Below are 22,781 nucleotides of genomic sequence, written 5' to 3' on the forward strand. Positions count from 1 at the left end.
CAAAGGCAGTCCTAAGAGGAAAGTATAGAGCAATAGAAGCCTTTCTCAAGAAACAAAAAAGGTCTCAAACACACAACCTAACCCTACACCTAAAGGAGCTGGAGAAAGAACAGCAAATAAAGCCTAAACCCAGCAGGAGAAGAGAAATAATAAAGATCAGAGCAGAAATCAATGAAATGGAAACCAAAAAACAGTAGAACAGATCAACAAGATTAGGAGGTGGTTCTTTGAAAGAATTAATAAAATTGATACACCCTTGGCCAAACTTATCAAAAAGAAAAGAGAAATGACCCAAATAAATAAAATCATGAATGAAAGAGGAGAGATCACAACCAACACCACAGAAAAACAATTATAAGAACATATTATGAGCAACTCTATGCCAGCAAATTAGATAATCTGGAAGAAATGGATACATTCCTAGAGATGTATCAACTACTAAAACTGAACCAGGAAGAAATAGAAAACCTGAACAGACGTATAACCACTAAGGAAATTGAAGCAGTCATCAAAAATATCCCAACAAACAAGAGCCCAGGGCCAGATGGCTTCCCAGGGGAATTCTACCAAACATTTAAAGAAGAATTAATACCTAATCTTCTGAAACTGTTCCAAAAAATAGAAATGGAAGGAAAACTTCCAAACTCATTTTATGAGGCCACAATTACCTTGATACCCAAACCAGACAAAGACCCTGTCAAAAAGGAGAATTACAGACCAATATCCCTGATGAACATGGATGCAAAAATTCTCACCAAAATACTAGCCAATAGAATCCAACAGGACATTAAAAGGATTACTCACCACGACCAAGTGGGCTTTATCCCTGGGCTGCAAGATTGGTTCAACACCTGCAAATCAATTAATGTGACACAATACATTAATAAAAGAAAGAACAAGAACCATATGATCCTCTCAATAGATGCAAAAAAAAGCATTTGACAAAGTACAGCATCCTTTCTTGATCAAACTCTTCAGAGTATAGGGACAGAAGGTACATACCTCAATATCATAAAAGCCATCTATGAAAAACCCACAGCAAATATCACTCTCAATGGGGAAAAACTGAGAGTTTTCCCCTTAAGGTCAGGAACGTGGCAGGGATGTCCACTATCACCACTGCTATTCAACATAGTACTAGAAGTCCTAGCCACAGCAATCAGACAACAAAAAGAAATAAAAGGCATCCAAATCAGCAAAGAAGAAGTTAAACTCTCTTTGCAGATAATATGATAGTTTATGTGGAAAAGCCAAAAGACTCCACCCCAAAACTGCTAGGACTAATACAGGAATTCAGTAAAGTGGCAGGATATAAAACCAATGCACAGAAATCAGTGGCATTCCTACACCAACAAGACAGAAGAAAGAGAAATTAAGGAGTCGATCCCATTTACAATTGCACCCAAAACCGTAAGATACCTAGGAATAAATCTAACCAAAGAGGCAAAGGATCTGTACTCAGAAAACTATAAAATACTCATGGAAGAAATTGAGTAAGATACAAAGAAACTGAGAAAGGTACAAAGAAATGGAAAAATGTTCCATGCTCATGGTTTGGAAGAACAAGTATCGTGAAGATATCAATGCTACCTAGAGCAATCTATACATTTAATGCAATCCCTATCAAAATACCATCCACTTTGTTCAAAGAAATGGAACAAATAATCATAAAATTTGTATGGAACCAGAAAAGACCCTGAATAGCCAGAGGAATGTTGAAAAAGAAAAGCAAGGCTCCTGGCATCCCAATTCCAGACTTCAAGCTCTATTACAAAGCTGTCATCAAGACAGTATGGTACTGGCACAAAAACAGACACATAGGTCAATGGAACAGAATAGAGAGCCCAGAAATGGACCCTCAACTCTATGGTCAACTAATCTTTGACAAAGCAGGAAAGAATGTCCAATGGCAAAAAGACAGTCTCTTCAACAAATGGTGCTTGGAAAATTGGACAGCCACATGCTGAAGAATGAAACTGGACCATTTCCTTACACCACATACAAATATAGACTCAAAATGTTGAAAGACCTAAATGTGAGACTGGAGTCCATCAAAATACTAAAGGAGAACACAGACAGCAGCCTCTTCGACCTCAGCCACAGCAACTTCTTCCTAGAAACATCACCAAAGGCAAGGGAAGCAAGGGCAAAAATGAACTATTGGGACCTCATCAAGATAAAAAGCTGTTGAACAGCAAAAGAAAGTCAACAAAACAAAAAGACAACCGAGGGGAATGGGAGAAGATATTTGCACATAACATATCAGATAAAGGGCTAGTATCCAAAATCTATAAAGAACTTATCAAACTCAACACCCAAAGAACAAATGATCCCATCAAGAAATGGGCAGAAGATATGAACAGACATGTTTCCAAAGAAGACATCCAAATGGCCAAGAGACACATGAAAAAGTGTTCAGCATCGCTTGGCATCAGGGAAATTCACATCAAAACCACATTGAGATACCACCTCACAGCAGTCAGAATGGTAAAAATTAACAAGTCAGGAAATGACAGATCTTGGCGGGGCTGTGGAGAAAGGGGAACCCTCCTACACTATTGGTGGCAATGCAAGCTGGTGCAGTCACTCTGGAAAACAGTATGGAGGTTCCTCAAAAAGTTCAAACTAGAGCTACCATACAACCCAGCAATTGCACTACTGAGTATTTACCCCAAAGATGAAAATGTAATTATCGAAGGAGTACGTGCACCCCGATGTATATAGCAGCAATGTCCACAGTAGCCAAACTATGGAAAGCCAAGATGTCCATCAACAGATGAATGGATAAAGAAGAAGTGGTATATATATATGATGGCATATGTTGCAGTCATCAAATGGAATGAAATCTTGCCATTTGCAACTACGTGGATGGAACTGGAGGGTATTATGCTGAGCGAAGTCAGGCAGTCAGAGAAAGACATGTATCATATGACCTCACTGATATGAGGAATTCTTAATCTCAGGAAACAAACTGAGGGTTGCTGGAGTGGTGAGGGGTGGGAGGGATGGGGTGGCTGGGTGATAGACATTTGGGAGGGTATGTGCTATGGTGAGCACTGTGAATTGTGTAAGACTGTTGAATCACAGACCCGTACCTCTGAAACAAATAATACATTATATGTTAAAAAAAAGAAGATAGTAAGAAGGGAAAAATGAAGGGGTGGAAATCAGAGGGGGAGATGAACCATGAGAGACTATGGACTCTGAGAAACAAACTGAGAGTTCTAGAGGGGAGGTGGGAGGGGGGATGGGTTAACCTGGTGATGGGTATTAAAGAGGGCACGTATTGAATGGAGCATTGGTTGTTGTACGCAAACAATGAATACACTGAAGATGTAATGTATGGTGATTAACATAATAAAATAAAATTTTAAGAAGTGGATTCCTTGTTGACAGCAAAAAAAATTAAAAATCAGGTAAAGTGTCCAATATAACATTAAATATATGTGTATAAATGCATAGATATACCTTATCATTTATATTAGACTACATGTGTATGCTGTTTATGTATATAAATACACACATCTATGTATGAGTATATATATACTACATATAAGTGTATATATGTATATGTATAATATACATATATTTCTTTATGCATAAACATAGATATTTACATATAAACATGCATGTTTCATGATGGAGTGTCAGAAAGGGTATTTAGCCCTCAAATTGAGAATGTTTCAATATTTACAATATGGATTAAATTTTAAGTTAGTTTTTGGCCTCTCCATATATTCTAGATTGTCCTCAACAGACAAATTTTATATTAAAAAAAACTAATAAAATATCATTAAAATAAATTTTTCATTGAAATTGGCAATGAATGTTTTATTGTGGTTGCATAAATATCATGTGCATATTAAGCAAGTTTTTCTCATAATTGGTAAAATTAGATAAAAAGAACAAGTTATAATGCATTTGATTATTAATATGTTAGAACTTTTTAAAATTTGGTTAATTGCATTTCTTTTCTGTAACTTGAGTTTTAAACTCTTTTTTACTTATAGGTACTTTATATTAAAATATGTGACATGTATATAATAGTTACTCATTTTTATCCTATTATTACTAGCATTTTCCTAGCTTTTTGGAATGTTTTTAACTTAATACTTTTTAAAAATTATGTATTTTGTTAGTTGTGATATTGTAAAATCTGAAATTATTTTGAGCTCTATACTTTAAGAGTTGAATTTAATTACTCAGTGTCATATTATTTGATAAAGCATGTAGGTTTCATAACACAATAACTTTGATACTTTTGTGGTGATTTTATTTAGCAACCTATCAATTTGTCTAGGATCAACAACAGAACAAAGAGAGCTAGGATCCCATTGAAATGTAGCCTTTCATGCAAGGTGGCCATGGATTGAGCTATGCAGCACATTCACTGTTGCATTTAGCAGATGTCATTTCATCTTTTTTTTTTTTTACTTTATTTCAGAATCTCAAATTATTTCTAGTAAAATCATTATAATAGAAAAAAATGACTACAAGGTCTAAAACTCCATTTAGACCACGTAATAACATGCTGACAAGTTGAAAATTGAGTCAAGTAATTATATACATACAAATGCCAACAACTAAGCTTAGTTTTTGTCTGTTCATTACTTTGGCCTGTTATTTGAATTTCAAAAAAAAAAAATCAAGTTGTTTTCTATACAAACAGACATCTATGCATCTCAATTTGTAGAAGAGAACAAGGAGAAGTTTTTTTTGGCAAGAATGAAGGAAGGGGTGCCAAGAGGTCAAGGTAAAGTGGTAAAATTAAGTGGTAAAATAAACTTACTTACAAAGTAAGTTTATTCTAAAATGGTTCAGATTTTGTGGTCACAGTTGGACTTGAAGGGAAGTCTCTGAAACCAAAACACCCCTGTATAGACTGGAAACTGCTCTTCTAAAATACATAATATTTTACGTTTGACCTAGAGGGGTCACAACTTACAAAGTTTACATATATGTATATCAGCTGGACCTTACAATATCCCATGGAGTATGTTAGACAAGTATTAACACTGTTTTATAAATCACTGCACTAAAACTAGTAACTAGCACAATGAGGTGTTAGAGAGGCAGTGTAGCTATGTGCAGCACTTACAATGGTGGACTCTGGAGTGCAACAGACCCAGATTTCAATTCTGACAATATTACTGGCTGTGTGAGTACTGACTAACTGTAAATTGAATATAATTCAGTGTCTTCATCAGTACAAGGAGAATAACCATATCTCTCTTACATGGTTGTTTCCAATATAAATGAGACAATCTGCATAAAACACATTCCTGCCCCGAAACCAGGTACAGAGTAATCATTCATCACACATCAAACAATTTTATTAACTAAGTTTACCTTGAAATTAAATGGCAGAACCAGAATCTTTTGTTATTTACCTACTCTAATATTTTATTTTTACATTATACCATTGTGGTGGGTAGGCTGAAAAATATTCCCCAAAGATATCAGCTCTTAACCCCTAAAACCTGTAAATGATGTATTGTTTGGAAAGAGTGTCTCTGTGGGGTGCCTTAGTGGCTCAGTCATTAAGCATCTGCCTTTGGCTCAGGTCATGATCCCAGGGTCCTGGGATCAAGCCCCACATCGGGCTCCCTGCTAAACGGAAGGCCTGCTTCTCCCTCTTCCAAAACCCCTGCTTGCGTTCCTGCTTTCACTATCTCTGTCAAATAAATAAATAAAATCTTTTTTAAAAAAAAGGTCTTTGTGGAGGTGTTTAAGGATCCTGTGATGAGGAGAGGACAGTGGATTATCTGGACGGACTTTCAATGTCATCACAAGTGTCCTTATAAGAGGTAGGTGGGGGGGGTGCCTGGGTGGCTCAGTCATTAAGCATCTGCCTTCAGCTCAGGTCATGATCCCAGAGTCCTGGGATCAAGCCCCACTCCGGGGTAAGCCTGCTTCTCCTTCTCCCACTCCCCCCTGCTTGTGTTCCCTTTCTTGCTGTGTCTCTCTGTCAAATAAATAAATAAATAATCTTAAAAAAAAAAAGAGGTAGGTAGGGGGATATTTGATGGACACACAGAAAACAAGGTAATATGAAGATGGAGAGAGATCAGGGTGATGCAGCCACAAGCCAAATTAAAAAAAAAAAAAAGCTGACAGCCAATAGAAAACTAATATAACTAATATGCATTAATGAAAACAGTAATACTTGTTATATATTTTCTTATGTAGAATATTGATAGCTAATAGTATTTAAAGAATAGTATATTTTTGAGTACTTTTTTTTAGTATAGGCTAGGCATCATGCTAAGTATTTTTGATGCATTATTTCATTTTGCAATAATCTCAACTGGCATTTTTTCTTTATAATGAGATCCCTGGGTACAGAGAACAGCAGAATTCTACCTTAGCTGATATCATTCCATTCTATAGAATCAGAGTGCTTTTTAAGCACTCTGGAGTGCTTAAAATCTGGTCTGGAGTGCAAGGTCTGTTGCACTCTGGTTCTTTATTTATTTATTTGACATAAAGATTAATCACTTATTCTTATGCTGCTCTGAATTCACCTATACTCATATTTTCTTATTATCAAGATCAATAAAAGATCTGTGGGGAAAAATTAAAAAGTTATACTGTATGGAAACTTTGGGAGAGGAAGGAGCTCATCTGCAAGATTACTAGATTTACATTATCTTAGATGAGTTTTTTAGGCTATTCTGAGTAATACTCTGGAGTATAATAATCTGTGAGATTCTCTGAATACTCTTTCTCCTTGCTTATTCATTGGACAGATGAGACAGAGGTTTTAGAGAAGGCCCTGGGGCATGCCAGAACCACTAGACAGAGGCAGTCTGCACCCCTCAGTCACCACTTGGAAGACCAATTGCCTAACAACTTCTTGGACTGTGATATGAGAGAAAGGAGCCTCTATTGTGTTAAACCCTTAATAATTTAGGATTGTATCCTATAATTGCTCATGTTAATTATCTTCTTCACATTCAGTAATCTATTTATATAGTTCCTTTTGTCTAGTTTCCTCTTCCTTTACGGATCCCTGAGATTGAGTCTCAATTTCTACCCCTGGCAAAGTAATCAAGTTGAACCTCCTTTCTTCATCATACCCATCTGATCTCCCTGAATTTTTCAACATAACCTTTACTTTGTACTGTATCTGGCTGTCTATAAACCTCTTTATGTGAATAAAAATAGTTCAATTTTGGTATTCAGCTTAATAGATTTTTATTCTAAACCATAGCCAGATATACTCCAACTGCCTTCAATTCCATTAGATGGTGAGAATCACCACTGTGAGTAGTTAAAGCCATTAACATCCAGAGGAGGACAGATGAACTCCACTGGTCATAAAGCTCTTTCGTTTCACAGCTCTGTACTTCAGAAAAAATAACCCAAGTTCTCAGGAATTTGAATTATCTATGACTGTTGATATTCTCACAATTCATAAGTTTCCATATCTGGGATTGTGATTATCCTCAGTAGGTTCATCACTTGTTTTGGGGGGTTACATTTGTGGCACTTTCCAAGTAGAAAACCTTATTACTTCTTTACACTATAGCATAGTACTAGTTAAGGACATCAACTTTAGGGTCATAAACACCTGAATTCTAATCCCATCAGGCACCTTATGTATCTGAGAAAACTCCCCATCTATGACCTGTTTTCTTCTTCTTTAGGGAGATCACTGCTGGAAAGATTTCTTAAATACACATAGCATGCCATTGATTCTGCCTAGCAACGGCTTCAGAACCCTCATCCTGACCTCAGGTACTCCTGCCTGCATTCTAAATATGAATTGAAGAGATGTGACAGCCTATAAAATCTAAACAGACTCGGAGCTACCTATCTCCACAGAACACTATCCTAGACTCACACTATGAACTCTGATTTACTTGAGACATTCAGATATAACTTTCAATATTCTTCAAAGAGACAGTCAGCTGAATCTGAGATGCTTTCAGTAGACTATCTTTTTTGCCTCAGTTACCATATTCTGGTTGGGTAACAGTATCTTCTGAAGAGTTGACATATAACCCACAAGTCAATTTTGAAAGGACTTAGAGTTTCTTGTCTAATTGCAAGCCCAACAAGGACTACCATTCTCAACTCTGATTTAATGTAGATATTTGGATATGATCCGGATGGCTGAATTAGAAAAGGACAACTGTCAACAAATTACAGTTAGGTAGATATCAAATGTCTGCCTTCTGGTCAGAAGTGGGTAATGTTGTGATGGGTGTGATGATGCAGCCATTTTGAATAAGATGGAGAAAATGATGCTTATATGGAGGGAGGAAATGGAGGATTACTGCCAAATTATATTGATGCTCTATAGGAGGAAAATGATAATCAAATGCTGATAATGGCTAAGTAAGAACTAGAGAGCTTCTGTAACAACATATAAAGAAGCCCTCATCAACTATAGTGGAAGGATGCAGGCAACCGAATGGCAGATTAAAAACCTAGTTGCTAGGAGTCATATAGCTGCAAAAACATTTGAATGCTCAGTCAAGGCAGGTCTATTATACAAAGACGAGAGCCTTGGTAGGAAAAGCTATGATCCTGAAAACTCAGAAAAGGATAATGGATGGACTCCTAGGGACGTTGATGTTACAACCACCTATCTTCACCGAGACCTCCTATGCTTGTGCTAGTAGCCAACACTTCTCTTGGAAGGGTCAGTTTGTTGAAATGGAATATACTGCAGAATCCTCTCTCTCATGAGGTGGTATGTGGCCTATTTAGGGCCATGCCCCATCACCTTTCCTAGCTGCCAGACCTAAAATTAGCATTAAATCCTAGGATGCAGTTCTGCATATACTGGTTCTGATAATTGAGGGAAAAAGGCTATATATGTAAAGAATTTCAAGAACTAGTTGTATTACACCTAAAGGAAGCAGAAAAAGAACAAACCCCAAAGTTAGAAGGAAGGAAGGAAATAATAGAGCTCAGAAGGAAAATAAATGAAATGGAGATTAAAAATAATCATAGGGGTGCCTGGGTGGCTCAGTTGATTAAGCAACTGCCTTCGGCTCAGGTCATGATCCTGGAGTCCCTGGATCGAGTCCCGCGTTGGGCTCCCTGCTTGGCAGGGAGTCTGCTTCTCCCTCTGACCCTCCCCCCTCTCATGTGCTCTCTCTCATTCTCTCTCTCTCTCAAATAAATAAAATCTTTAAAAAAATAAAAAATAAATAAATAAAAATAATCATAGAAAAGACGAATGAAACTAAGAGCTGGTGCTTTGAAAATATAAAATTGATAAACCTTTAGCCAGATTCATTAATAAAAAAAAAGAGGGGACTCAAAATCAGAAATGAAAGAGAAATTACAACCAATACCACAAAAATATAGAGACTACTTTGAAAAATTAAATGCCCACAGATTGGACAACCTAGAAGAAATGGATAAATTTCTAGACACATGCAATCTTCCAAAACTGAATCAGGAAGAAATAAAAACCTGAACAGATCAATTACTTGCAAGGAAATTAAATTGGTAATCAAAAACTCACAACAAACAAAAGCCCAGGACTAGATGGCATCACAGGAGAATCCTACTAAATATTGAAAGAAGAGCTAATACCTATCCTTCTCAAACTATTCCTAAAAACAGAAGAGAAAGAAGGGGTGCCTGGATGGCTCAGTCATTAAGCATCTGCCTTCAGCTCAGGTCATGATCCCAGGGTCCTGGGATCGAGCCCCGCATCGGGCTCCCTGCTCAGCGGGAAGCCTGCTTCTCCCTCTCCCACTCCCCCTGCTTATGTTCCCTCTCTCACTGTGTCTCTCTCTGTCAAATAAATAAATAAAATCTTTAAAAAAAAAGAGAGAGAAGAGAAAGAAACACTTCCAAAGTCATTCTATGAGGCCAGCATTACCTTGATACCTAAACCAAAGACACTATGAAAAATTACAGAACAATATCTCTGATGAATATAGATGCAAAAATACTCAAAAAATATTAGCAAACCATATTCAATAATACTTTTAAATCTTCATTCACCATGATCAGTGAGATTTATTTTAGGAATGCAAGGATGGTTCGATATCCACAAATCAATCAACGTGATACACTACATTGACAAAATGAAGGACAAAAATCCTATTATATCAATAGATGCAGAGAAAGCATTTGATGCAGTTCAACCTCCATTCATAATAAAACATTTCAACAAGGTAAGTATAAAGTAAACATACCTCAACATAATAAAGGTCATATGTGAAAAACCCACAGCTAACATCATATTCAGTGGTGAATACCTCCAAGTTTTTCTTCTAAGATTGGGTATAAGACATGGATGTCTATTCTCGACACTTTTATTCACCATCATACTAGAAGTTCCAGCCACAATAATCAGACAGACAAAAGAACTAAAAGGCATCCAAACTAGTAAGGAAGAAATAAAATTTTCACTATTTGTGGATGACATTAAAAGACTCCACCAAAAAACTATGAGAACTGATAAACTCGGTAAAGTTGCAGGATACAAAACATATAGAAATCTGTTGTATTTCTATATACTAATAACAAACTACCAAAAAGGGATATTAAGAAAACAATCCCATTTACAATTACTAAAAAAGAATAAAGTACATAGAAATAAATTTAACCAAAGAGGTGAAGGACCTGTACTCTGAAAACCATTAAGACACTGATGGAAGAAACTGAAGACCAAACAAATAAATGGAAATACATACCATGCTTGTGGATTAGAAGAATAATATTAAATGCCCATACTATCCAAAGCAATCTAGATTCAATGCAACCCCTACAAAATTGCCATTAGCATTTTCCACAGAACTAAAATAATCCTAAAGTTTCTATGGAACCACAAGACACCCCAAATAGCCAAGGCAATCTTGAGAAAGAAGAACAAAGCTGGAGGTAGAACAATCCCAGTTGTAAACTATACTACAGAGCTATAGTAATCAAAACAGTATGGTATTGGCACAAAAACAGACACATAGATCAATGGAACACAACAGAGGGACCAGAAATGAAACCACACTTATGTGATCAATTAATATATGACAATGCAGGCAAGAATATACAATGCTGAAAGGACAGTCTTTTCAGTAAATGATAACAAGAAAACTGGACCACTTTCTTATACCATACACAAAAAATCAACTGAAAATAAAGACTTGAAACCATAAAATTCTTACAACACAGGCAGTGGACTCTTGGACATCAGCCTTAGCAATATTTTCCCAGAACTGCTTCCCCAGCTATGTGAAACAAAAGCAAAAATAAACAATTGGGACTACATTAAACAAAAAAGCTTTGGCACAATGAAGGAAACTATTGACAAAATGAAAAGGCAACCTACTAAATGAGAGAAGACATTTCCAAATGATATATCTGAAAAGGTGTTAATATGGTTAATATCCAAAATATATGAAGAACTCCTACAACTCAGCATCAAAAAATAATAATCCAATTAAAAATGTGCAGAGGATCTGAAGAGACATTTCTCCAAAGAAGACATCCAGATGGCCAACCGACACATGCGAAGATGCTCAACATCACTAATAATCAGGGAAATGCAAATCAAAACCACAATGAAATGTGCCCTCACACCAGTCAAAATGGCTGATATCTCTCTGTATTTATGAGAAAAAACTAGTAGTTACCAGAGGGGAGGTGGGTGGAGAGATAGCAAAATAAACTAAGGGGATTAAGAGGTATAAACTTACAGTTATAAGTCATGGGGATGAGAAGTACAGTCAGGAAATACAATAAATAATATTGAAATATCTTTGTGGTAACAAATGGCAACTATACTTATCATGGGGAGCATTGCATAATTTTTTTTAAACTAGTTTGCTTGGATCAGCTGGAGCCAGGGAGAATATTTGTAGGATTGGACTTTTAGGATTCTTGATCGATGGGATCAGAGTGTAAGACTAGGTAATAAAAACTTTATTGTGTGAGTGACACTTTCTTGAGATATGGGACTTAACACACTTGCCATGAGCTGAGATGATAGGGCAAATTCACTGTGTGTATAGCTCTTATAAGCCTGGGGGGGGAAAACCCACAGCCAATACTCAGTGTAGTAGAAATATCTAACTTGTCCTGACACATGGTAGAGGAAGAAATAAAGAAGCTAAGGAAAATAAACATGTTGGAAGATATATATGATGTAAAGCTGGAAGATCTGGTGAGTTGTCTTCCACAAGGCAGCTCAGGATACATATCATTGACCAAGAACATCATGAATGTACTGAAGAAAGTAATGCCAGTATCACTAAGAAGTTGTGTGATGATTCTCCTCTGTAAGTCAGGGCTGGTTGTAGAATGGAGTCACATAGCCTTCTCATTAACATACATGGAGATAATGAGTTCCTAAAATAGTAGGGGCCAGTTGGTCCCACTTTAACCACTAGAAACCAGGAATCTTCAATTATCGTAACAACTAACAAGGTCAAAAGAGCAGGCAAGGACATTTGACCTGTGGGGAGTTAGATGGTTAATGTAGTACAGTGTCCATAAAGGTAAAATAGAGAGTAAGGATGCTATTTAATATCTGTTATAAAAAAAATCAAGAACAAAGAGGCTGCAAGAAGACACTCATTTCAGGGGGGATAAAAAGGTTATGATCCCTTGCATAATTCTAAGACCTGAACTGATTTTCAGATCCAGAATCTACTGATTAAAAAGGGTATTGGGTCCCTAGGGAGAAAAACCCTGCAGTACCAAAGGGAATACACTGTGAAGATTCCCCAGTCTTTCCTCATAGATCCCTATGGCCAATCACTCAAGTGACTGTACCTGGGGAAATGGGGAATGACAAGATATTCTGACTATTGAATATAGGAGCTGAATTGAAACCCACAGCTAGAGACCCACAGGGTCATGATGACCCCATTATAATTGGAGCCTATGAGAGTATGATAATACATTTTAAAATGGAAACTTGTTTAAAATCTAGTTAACATTGAGTGCATTTTGTTCAAGAACCCATCCAGTGTGTGTGTGTGTGTGTGTGTGTGTGTGTGTGTGTGTGTAATTTCTTTCCCTGAGTCTCTGAGTGCATTGTTGAAATTCATTGACTTGGCAGTTGGAGTAACTATAATTTTAGGTCTTCAGATGCCAGGTTATGGAGTAAGAACTATTATTGTAAGGAATGTCAACAAAACAAAACAAAACAAAACCCTTCTAAATGTCCTTACCCAACATGCACAGACATCCACATAGGCCAGAATGGCAGAGCTAATGATACCATAAGAAGACCTAAAGAAATCATAGTTAGTGGAGCCTAGAATTTATGCATTTTACATGCCATCCTGGCCCTCACAGAAACCAGATGGATCCTGGAGAATGGCCATAGACTATCACTGACTTAATCAGGTAGAAGCTCTGATCACAACTGTTCTGCTGCATGTATTGTAATTGTTAGACCAAGTACTGCAGCCCATGGCATGTGGCTATTAATTCAGCAAATGTGCTATTTTCCACTACAATCAAAAAAGGACCAGAAACAGTTTGCATTCACATGGAATGGAAAATATTCATTTATAGTTTTGTCTCAGGGCTATGTTTATACTTCCATTCTGTGTTGTTACATAATCTGAAGAGATCTAGATTTTCTCAATCGACTGTGTGTGGAATCAGAGAAATCACACTTATCTATTACATTAACATTATGCAGATTGAAAAGAGAAGCAAGGTGACTAGTACAATGAAAGACTTGGTAAGACAGAGTGGGAGAGAAACCCTATGAGGATTCACAGATGCCATCAATGACAACTGGCTATCAATTTTTATGGGTGCTGTACCCTCTCCAAAGTAAAAAACAAATTACTACATCTTGCATGCCCCACCTGGAAGAAAGCAGCATTGTGCCTGGTAGCTTTCTTTGCATTCTGGAGGCAATGTATTCCAGGAATATCGGCACAGGAGGCTTCCAGCTTGAGTGGAGCCTAGAGAAAGGCACCATAGTAGGTATGGCCACAATGCAATCAACCCTTCTTCTCGGGACATAGGATTCACAGACCTAGAACTTTAGAAGGGTCAGTGGTAGAGAGAGAGGCAATATAGAACTCACAGAAAGTTCTAGAGGGCATAGTCACAATGTAGGACCCTGGGACCTCAGATAAGGCTATGCCCTCTGTAGCAAGGTATTTTACAACCTTCCATAAACAGATCTTCTTGTGTTACCAGACCACAGCAGAGAAAGAACACTTGACCATGGGATACCAAGTGAGTAGGCATTCAAAACTATAAATAGTTCTGTTTTGTCATACTTGTCAAGTTATAAAGTAAGATGGTCTGAGCAGTAGTCCACAGTAAAATGGAGATGGTACATCTGAGACAGATTTCAAGCAGGACCAGAGGGCTCAAGTAAGTTCTGTGTGCAGTAGCCAAGACAACTCAGTTCACTAACTGTTAAGTTTTGATGTTGACAGTTGCTGAATTTGTGTCATTTTCTTCCCACGGTAAACTCAAAACATTGATAACATCAGTATGTTAAAATGTTTTTCATAAATCAACATTCGTGAAGTATTGTCTTTATTTCAATAATTTCCCTTTCATCCTTTTTCCTTTTGACCCTTTTCAGGACTGCTTCTATTAGCAACCCATTCCCTTATGTGCAAATTATGTATGAAAGAATAAAAATTCATAACAATGAATATAAATTCCCATGCAATTCTGTGTAAAATCATCATGGATAGTTTTATAAAATAAAGATCAAGTTTTAAAGAATTCAAGTAATGTTTACATTAGGATAAAAAATACTAGAAATTAGGTGAATAATGTATAATGTGTTTGTATAAGTTTAGGGTGAAAGCAAAATTTTAAAACAAAGGACTTATAAACCAAATTCCATTTTATTTAATTTATTGAATAAATCTATTTTGTTCTATGTTTATAGAACATACAGAGAGAATACAAAAAGAATGAAAGTAAAAGGATAGAAAAATGCAAATGATAATCCAAAGGAATTTATATGGGCATACCATAAAAGTTAATTTTAAGGCAAATTATGTTATTAGGGATATATAAGTCATTTTATAATTTTAAAATCTGAAATTCAATAGATGGTAAAATAATTAAAATATTTATCTAATATCCTAGCATAAACAGATAAAGCAAAAACCAGGAAGCCATATATAAAATATGGTCAAATGCTTAATATATTTGGGGAGTTTAAAACCCTTCTCTCATTACCAGGAGCTAGGAGGTGGAGGAATTGAGGAGATGCTGTTTAAGGGTACAAACGTGCAACTAGCAGATATAGAAGTCCTGGAAATCTAATACACAAAATAGAAATTATTATCAACAATACTATATCATAAACTTCAAAGTTCCTAAGACACTAGATCTTAACTGTTCTTTTCACAAAAAAAGTGAAAATTATGTGACATGATAGAGATACTAATGCTAAAGTGGTAATCATATTACAATATATAAATGTATCATATGAATGTTATACACCTTAAACTTACAAAATGTTATATGCCAATTATTTCTCAAAAAGAAAAAACAGACAAATCTATAAGGAAATAGACTATCACTAGTATTTAGCAATCATGAGTTGATAAAGAATAACTACAAAACTCTGAAGTACACATTCAAGTATAAATAGCACATTTTAAAAATTGACTATATTCTTGGTTATAAAGCAAATTTCAACAAATTTCAAATGACTGATATGATTAGATTATATTTTCTGACCAACAATACTATTAAACTACAAATCCATAACAAAAATATAGCTAGAAATACCTGATATTGTTACAATTCACAAAAAATTTCTAATTCAAGTTCAAATATGCAACCAAATGGAAATCATAAAATAGTTTGAAAATAATGAGTTTTAGTCACACAATAGAATTAAATATAACAATTAAAAAAAAACCCAAAACGTGGTTAGACACATCATGAATAATTCTCCCAGACATAATGTTGAGTGAAATAAGCTTGGTTAAAAAATACATATTATTTCATTTATATAAATTTCAAAATTAGTCAAAACTAATCTATAAAGATAGAAATTAGAACTGGGATCACCTTTGACATGTATCAGTTCTGAAGGGGCCAGAGAAAATCCACTGGTGCACTGCATTTGCTTTTGCTTTTAATTTCAAAAAAAGCATTTGCTTTTTATCTTGATCTAGGTTGTAATTGTATGGATATGTACCTAAATAAAAATTCATCATGTACACCTCATGTGTACATGTGTACTTTCTGTACTTTATAAAATATATAACTCAAGCATTTAAGAAAATATTTATGTCAACAAATTTGAAAATGAACAAATTCCTAGAAAAATATAACTTACCAATCTGATTCCAAAAGAAATTAAGAACCTGAGTTATCTTGTAACCACCAAACAACTGGAATGTTAAACACACCTCCCCGCTGCCACGTGTGAGCATGCACATGAGCACGTGTGCACACACCCCCACACGCCCACACCCAACCACAGCACTGACACAAATGATACTAGGTAAGTTCTACCCAGGATCCACAGTAAGGTAATTGGTAAAGAGCTAAATGATGAGAAAAGGGACATGGGGGAGCTAACAAAATTGAGACAAGTTGAAAAATAAAATGAAGGACCATTAAAAATCACTGGTGTTAAATGGTCAAGTGGTAGAATAAGAATTTGTCCTACTAACATTTGTTATACATTTTCTCTACAATCTTCAGTAATGCATTGTAGTTTATGAATTTTTGTAAATTATGCCATACGGATATATATGAAATAATAGAGGAGATAAATTTAACATCCAGTGTCAATACCCGCAACTCCTAAAGCATAGCCCAGTAAGTCAACAGTTTAAGTCCCACAGAAATTTTCAGAGGGTTTTTGAAAGTTCTTGTTTTCTGCCATTTATACTTCTGTGTGTGGCAGGGTTCATTTACTTAAGATTCACAGGAGCTCAGAACAACCAGATGACATCTCAATGACACTACAATGATAGGCATTCTTTCAGCCTTATAATGTAAATGCTGGTCTTGTATAAATAAGCACATGCAAAGGAGAGGTGAGGGTCCATCACAGACAGGAAAATAGACTAAATAATTATATCATTATCTCTTTATGTATTATACGCAAGTCTACTAGACTAGGAGTTCCACATGAGCAGGGAATGTGTTGGTCACATTTACATATGTTCATCCTTAGGGATATATTATAATACAAACATTACATTTTTGCATTGCATTTGGATGAGTCCACAGAAATCAGACATCTCCATTGAAACACATTTATGTTGTTGTCATGACTAAAAATGTGCATGAAATTCAATGTGATACACTTGAAGTTATGTTACACTTGTTTTTATATATTTTGAATTCAGAATAGGTAATGCTTTGTTCTGAAACCATATTTCCAGACATTTTGTTGGGTACTTTTCAGCCACTAGAGTCTTAATCCCTCCTAGTGGGTCCTAGGAATCCTCCAAGGTTCTGACTCAGACTATTCTAAAGATATTAGTCATGTTTCAACAATTTTTGTTGTATTGATTGTATGAAACTATATTGTATTTGAACTGTTCTTCTGAAGGGAAGGTTTTGGAATTATCTGTCACTAATTCTATGACTCCTCAGTGTGGCTGAGATATGGAGACTGCTGTAGGTGAAGCTATTAGGCACTGAAGCTATGTGGCTGGGCTTTCTTTAAATCAATGCATTTTAAGTATGAGGCATATGATCTCTAATTCTAAAACAGCCAATACAGTCATAGAGCTTTAATCAAATTGGATGAGAGAGGGAGAGCTGTTGATTAAGGCATAATTCAATTCTAGTGACTCTGGGATATTGATTGTTTTTATGAGCTCTGCTTTTATAAGCTAAATGCTAAATAGCGATGCTGGACTAGATACGTGTATTTGTATTCCTATCACCTAGGCCTTTGGCTTCACATTTTAATTTTTCTTCCTTTTCAGTTATAATTTCCTATTTTATTTTGCCTTGGCTATGAGTTCCAAGGTGCAATTTTCTCAACATATTTGAGTGAACTCCAACCCTCCCTTTTCTTCATTCCATCACAGAACTTTTCATGTATCATTCCAGAGACCTACTCAGTGCATTTTAGAGGAATTTGGGGGGGTAAAGGTTGATTATTTATTTTAGGAAGCTGTGAGAGAAACGACTATCTGCTGCCATAAGGTTACAACCTCCTGGTGGGATACATCAGAGTTCCTAAGGCATAGTTAATTCAGAGAGGAATTCTCGTGTTTTCCCCTGAATTACCCATCTCCCCGCCTCCCTTCCACCAAATTTTCAGGAAAGAAAGGGGAGAAATATACTAAAGGCTAGTTATGTGGTTGTATCCTGGGTTGGGACCAGGTAATTCTGTCCTCAAAGGAAACAGGATCATTACTGGTAACTTTTCTTTTCACAATTCTCCAGAGCCAGAAAAGAAGGATTCTTTTTGCTTAAATTTTCTTTCTCTCTAACTCAATTTCTCCTTCCCTTGACTGTAAACTTTCTGTGTAAGACTTAAGTGGAAAAACAGGTACCTTTAAATAGGTATTAAAAGACTGCATAATTTGAAAACTCTAGAATAGATCACTAAAATGCACTTTCTCAAATCAATAGCTTGGCTTTTATTCCAAATTTTATTTTTGAATGTCAACAGCTAAGTACTACTTCTCTCTCTTTTCATTACTTCTGTGACCAAATTTAATCCACACTCCAGGAAGAGGTAGTCTAGATCAACTGAAACAAGTCATGTGCTCAGAAGGATAAAAATAGAAGTGCATATTATTAGCTTATTTAAAAACTGTCTCCACTTCACTAAGACTGGGAATGAAACAGTCCATGAAGCTTGTCTATTTCATAATCCACCAATATGTTCACAGTATAGTGTAAGCCAAATATGCATATCTTTTGAAACATGCTGAATTTCTCCAATAGAAAATATAGCCCAAGAAAGGTATCTTGAGACTCTTCTTCTTTACTGCATATTCATGGAATAGAAAATTTAAAAATGGATTCAAGAAGAAGCTGTACTTCACTGGCAGTCATACTCAGTAACTACTTACATAGCTCCTGACTTTATAGTTAAAACAAACATCTCAAATCTCTCCCTGAAATAACAGTGGCTTAGATTCAAATTTTTCAAGGCTTTCCCAGATGCTTTCATTGTATACTTGTCAATAAAGGTCATTTGCTATTGGATATATAAAATTACTTAATGTATATAAATTAGCAAAGACTTTTCTATAAAAAGACACAAAATATAAAAATATTTGGTATTTCCTGATTCAGGACTCAATAAAACAGATCTGGAAACTTACTCATGTTTCTTCTTAATAGTCAATCTATTCTAAATGACTTTAAACATCTGTCTATATTTGTATGTTTTTATAATCTACCCTTAATGTCAAATATGTAATTATTCAAATAAAATAGGATGTGCTAACTACATGCCTATGTATATATACATATGTTATATATGTTATATACATAATCCACAATGAGGGTGGAACATAATGAAGAAAAAATAGTGAGAATAGAAAAACTTAAAGTGTATCAACTTATTTTTGTTACATGTATGTGAATATTTTGGAAATCCAAAAAAATATCTTGTACATTATAGGAAACTTATGAAATCTATGTAGGAGGCAAAGAGGAAACAAAGGAGGGAAGAACAAGTAAAAGGATGTGCTTATACATTAAAAAGAAGAAAAGAGAAAGAAAAGGGATACAGGAAACATTTAAAGAAGATGGCACTCCTTTTGAGCATTGGCCTATAGGGAAATTCAATCTATGCCTTGGGCTTAATTAGCTTAAGCAATTTAGCAAGTGTGCACTTACACTGCATGAATTAAACAGAAGGTGTACTTAGTGTGAGGCACTCTAGATGCCGAGCTTGAGATGTTGAACAGTATGTATATAAATATTCATATCTGAAATGTTTTTCTTGATTAAAAAGTATTCTGTGAATTTTTGAAAGTTTCTTAAAGAAAATTCATTTAATTTCAGAAGTCATGAAAAGAAAAGGAATTGATAAAATAAAAACGCAATATATCAAGCAAGATGGCTGAGTAGGATGTCTCTCAACATATCCTCCACTCAACAATGACAACTGAATCTGGGATCCTTCCATGGACAAAAGTGCCTTCGTGGGATCTGTAGGATCCAGCACCACGAGCCTAGGGACCTAGAGTCTTGCCCATCCATGCACTGAACAATAGGCAGATAGACCTTGGTACCAGCTACAGACCCTGAAGTGGCCTGTGGACCAGTTCCAGCCCATCTTGGCTGCAGTCTGGAAACCCCTGGAGAACATTGACTTAGACAATAACTCACATACAAGAGAACCTTTCTGGAAATCCAGCATCCAGTGAAGTTCCAGCACCCCACTGAAGCAAAAAAAAAAAAAAAAAAAAAAAAAAATTGAGATTGGATGCATTTGAGAGGGTAAGAAGAAAAGTTTGACTTTAACTGTATCACCCCTCCCGAAAGGCAGCACAGGGGCCATAGGGAGTGAAGGAATATGAGGGTGTATGTGTGAGTGCTAGGTTTTCCCAGCTGTTGGGCATGCTGCTGAAAAGGCTCATTTTTCTCTCCCCCATTCAGAGTACTGAACTGTAAGCTACATGAAGGTGGTGGAGTTTGAGGAGTGGGGATGAGAGTGGCTGGGAGAAAAGCAGCCAGGGCTCAGAAATGTGTCAAAGGGATGCAGATCTTACTAAGTGCATCATGAACTCCATCAGGAGACTCACACACAAGCCACTGGGATGCCCTGCCCTCTGACTCCCCAAACTGGACCCAACCAGTGCTTGAGATGCCTAATCCACATACTCTTCTACCCCATCGCAGGCTCCCTGTGCACACTCCTAACTGCAGTGAGGGTGAGCCTTGGGAGATAGTTAGTGAGCATGTTCAGAAAACTGGCTTGAACCTGTGAGCCAGGAAGAACCACAAACTTTAGCACAGCCCTTGGGAAAGGAAAAGGGAGGCTGTCTGCAAACAGATCTGGAAGCACAACATATCAAAACCTATGGGATGCTGAATAAGCAGTTTTAAGAAGAAAACATATAGCAATAAAAGTCTGCATTAAGAAAAAACAAAAATCTTAAATAAACCACTAACTTTACACCTCAAGGAACTTTATAGAAAAACAAAGCCCAATGTTAATAGAAGGAAGGAAAAAACACAGATTGGAATGGAACTAAATGAAACAGACAAGAAAGACACAAGATCAAAGAAACTAAGCTGGGTTTTTTTAAAAGATAAATTGACAAATCTTCAGCGAGACTAAAAAAAAGACTGAAATCGAAATCAAAGAGGATACATTACAACTGATGTCACAGAAATGAAATATCATAAAAGACTACTATGAACGGTGAAGTATCAATCAAGGAATAAACCTCTAGAAATATATGTCTTACCAAGACTGAATCATGTAGAAAATCTGAACAGACCAAGAATGAGTAATGAGACTGAATCAATAGTCAAAAACCTTCCAACAAAGAAAAGCCCAGGATCAGATGGTTTCACTGGTGAATTCTGTCAAACATTAAAGAAAAAGTAATGCCAATTCTTCTAACTCTTCCAAAACAACTGAAGAGGTGGGAATATGCTCAAACTCATTTATTTTATAAGGCCAGCATTACTTTGATACCAAAGCAAGATAAGGACACTACAAAAAACAACAGGCCAGTATTTCTGATGAGCACAGATGGAAAAAATTCTGAACATTAGAAAACCAAATACAACAGCTCATTAAAAGAACCATGCACTACCATCAAGAGGAATTTATCCCTGGGATGCAAAGGTGGTTCAACGTATGCAAATCAGTAACTGTGATACATCATAGTAATAGAATGATAAAAATCATATGGTTATCCCAATAAATGTAAAAAAGATTTGAAAAAATACAAATCCTTTCATGATAAAAACTTTCAACGAATTGGGTAAAGAAGGAATGTACCTGAACATAGTAAAGACCATATATGATAAACCCTCAGCTAACAGCATACTAAAAGCTAAAAAGCTAAAAGTTTTTTCTCTAAACTCAGGAATAGGGCAAGGATGTCCATTCTCACCACTCCTATTCAACATGGTAATGGAAATCCTAGCCAGAGAAATTAGGCAAGAAAAAGAAATAAAGGCATCCAAAATGGAAAGAAAGAAGTAAAATTGTCTTTGCAGATGATATGATCTTATATGTACAAAATCCTAAAGACTCCACCAAAAAACTCTTAGAAATAATCACCAAATTCAATAAATTTACAGAATTCAAGATCAATATACACTAATTAGCTGTGTTTCTATACACTAAGAATGAAATATCTGAAAAAGAAATAAGAAAGCAATCCTATTTACAATAGCATCAAAAATAATAAAATGCTTCAGAATAAATTTAAACAGGAAGTGAAAAATCTATATATACACTGAAAACTCTAAAATTATGAAATAAATTGAATATACAAATAAATGCAATTATATCTCATGTATGTGTTTTGAAAAAATTAATATTGTTAAAATGATTATACTACCCAAAGCCATCTATAGATTCAACAAAATTCCTATCAAAATTCCAAAGTCATTTTTTGAAATAGAAAGACATGTATCATATGACCTCACTGATATGAGGAATTCTTAATCTCAGGAAACAAACTGAGGGTTGCTGGAGTGGAGGTGGGGTGGGAGGGATGTGGTGGCTGGGTGATGGACACTGGGGAGGGTGTGTGCTATGGTGAGCGCTGTGAATTGTACAGGACTGCTGAATCACAGATCTGTACCTCTGAAACAAATAATGCAATATATGTTAAGAAAAAAAAAAAGAAGATAGCAGGAGGGGAAGAATGAGGGGGGGGAAATCGGAGGGGGAGACGAACCAT

Source organism: Leptonychotes weddellii, chromosome 11 (genome assembly GCF_054177405.1).
Source record: "Leptonychotes weddellii isolate Sample4059 chromosome 11, ASM5417740v2, whole genome shotgun sequence".
NCBI lineage: Eukaryota > Metazoa > Chordata > Mammalia > Carnivora > Phocidae > Leptonychotes > Leptonychotes weddellii.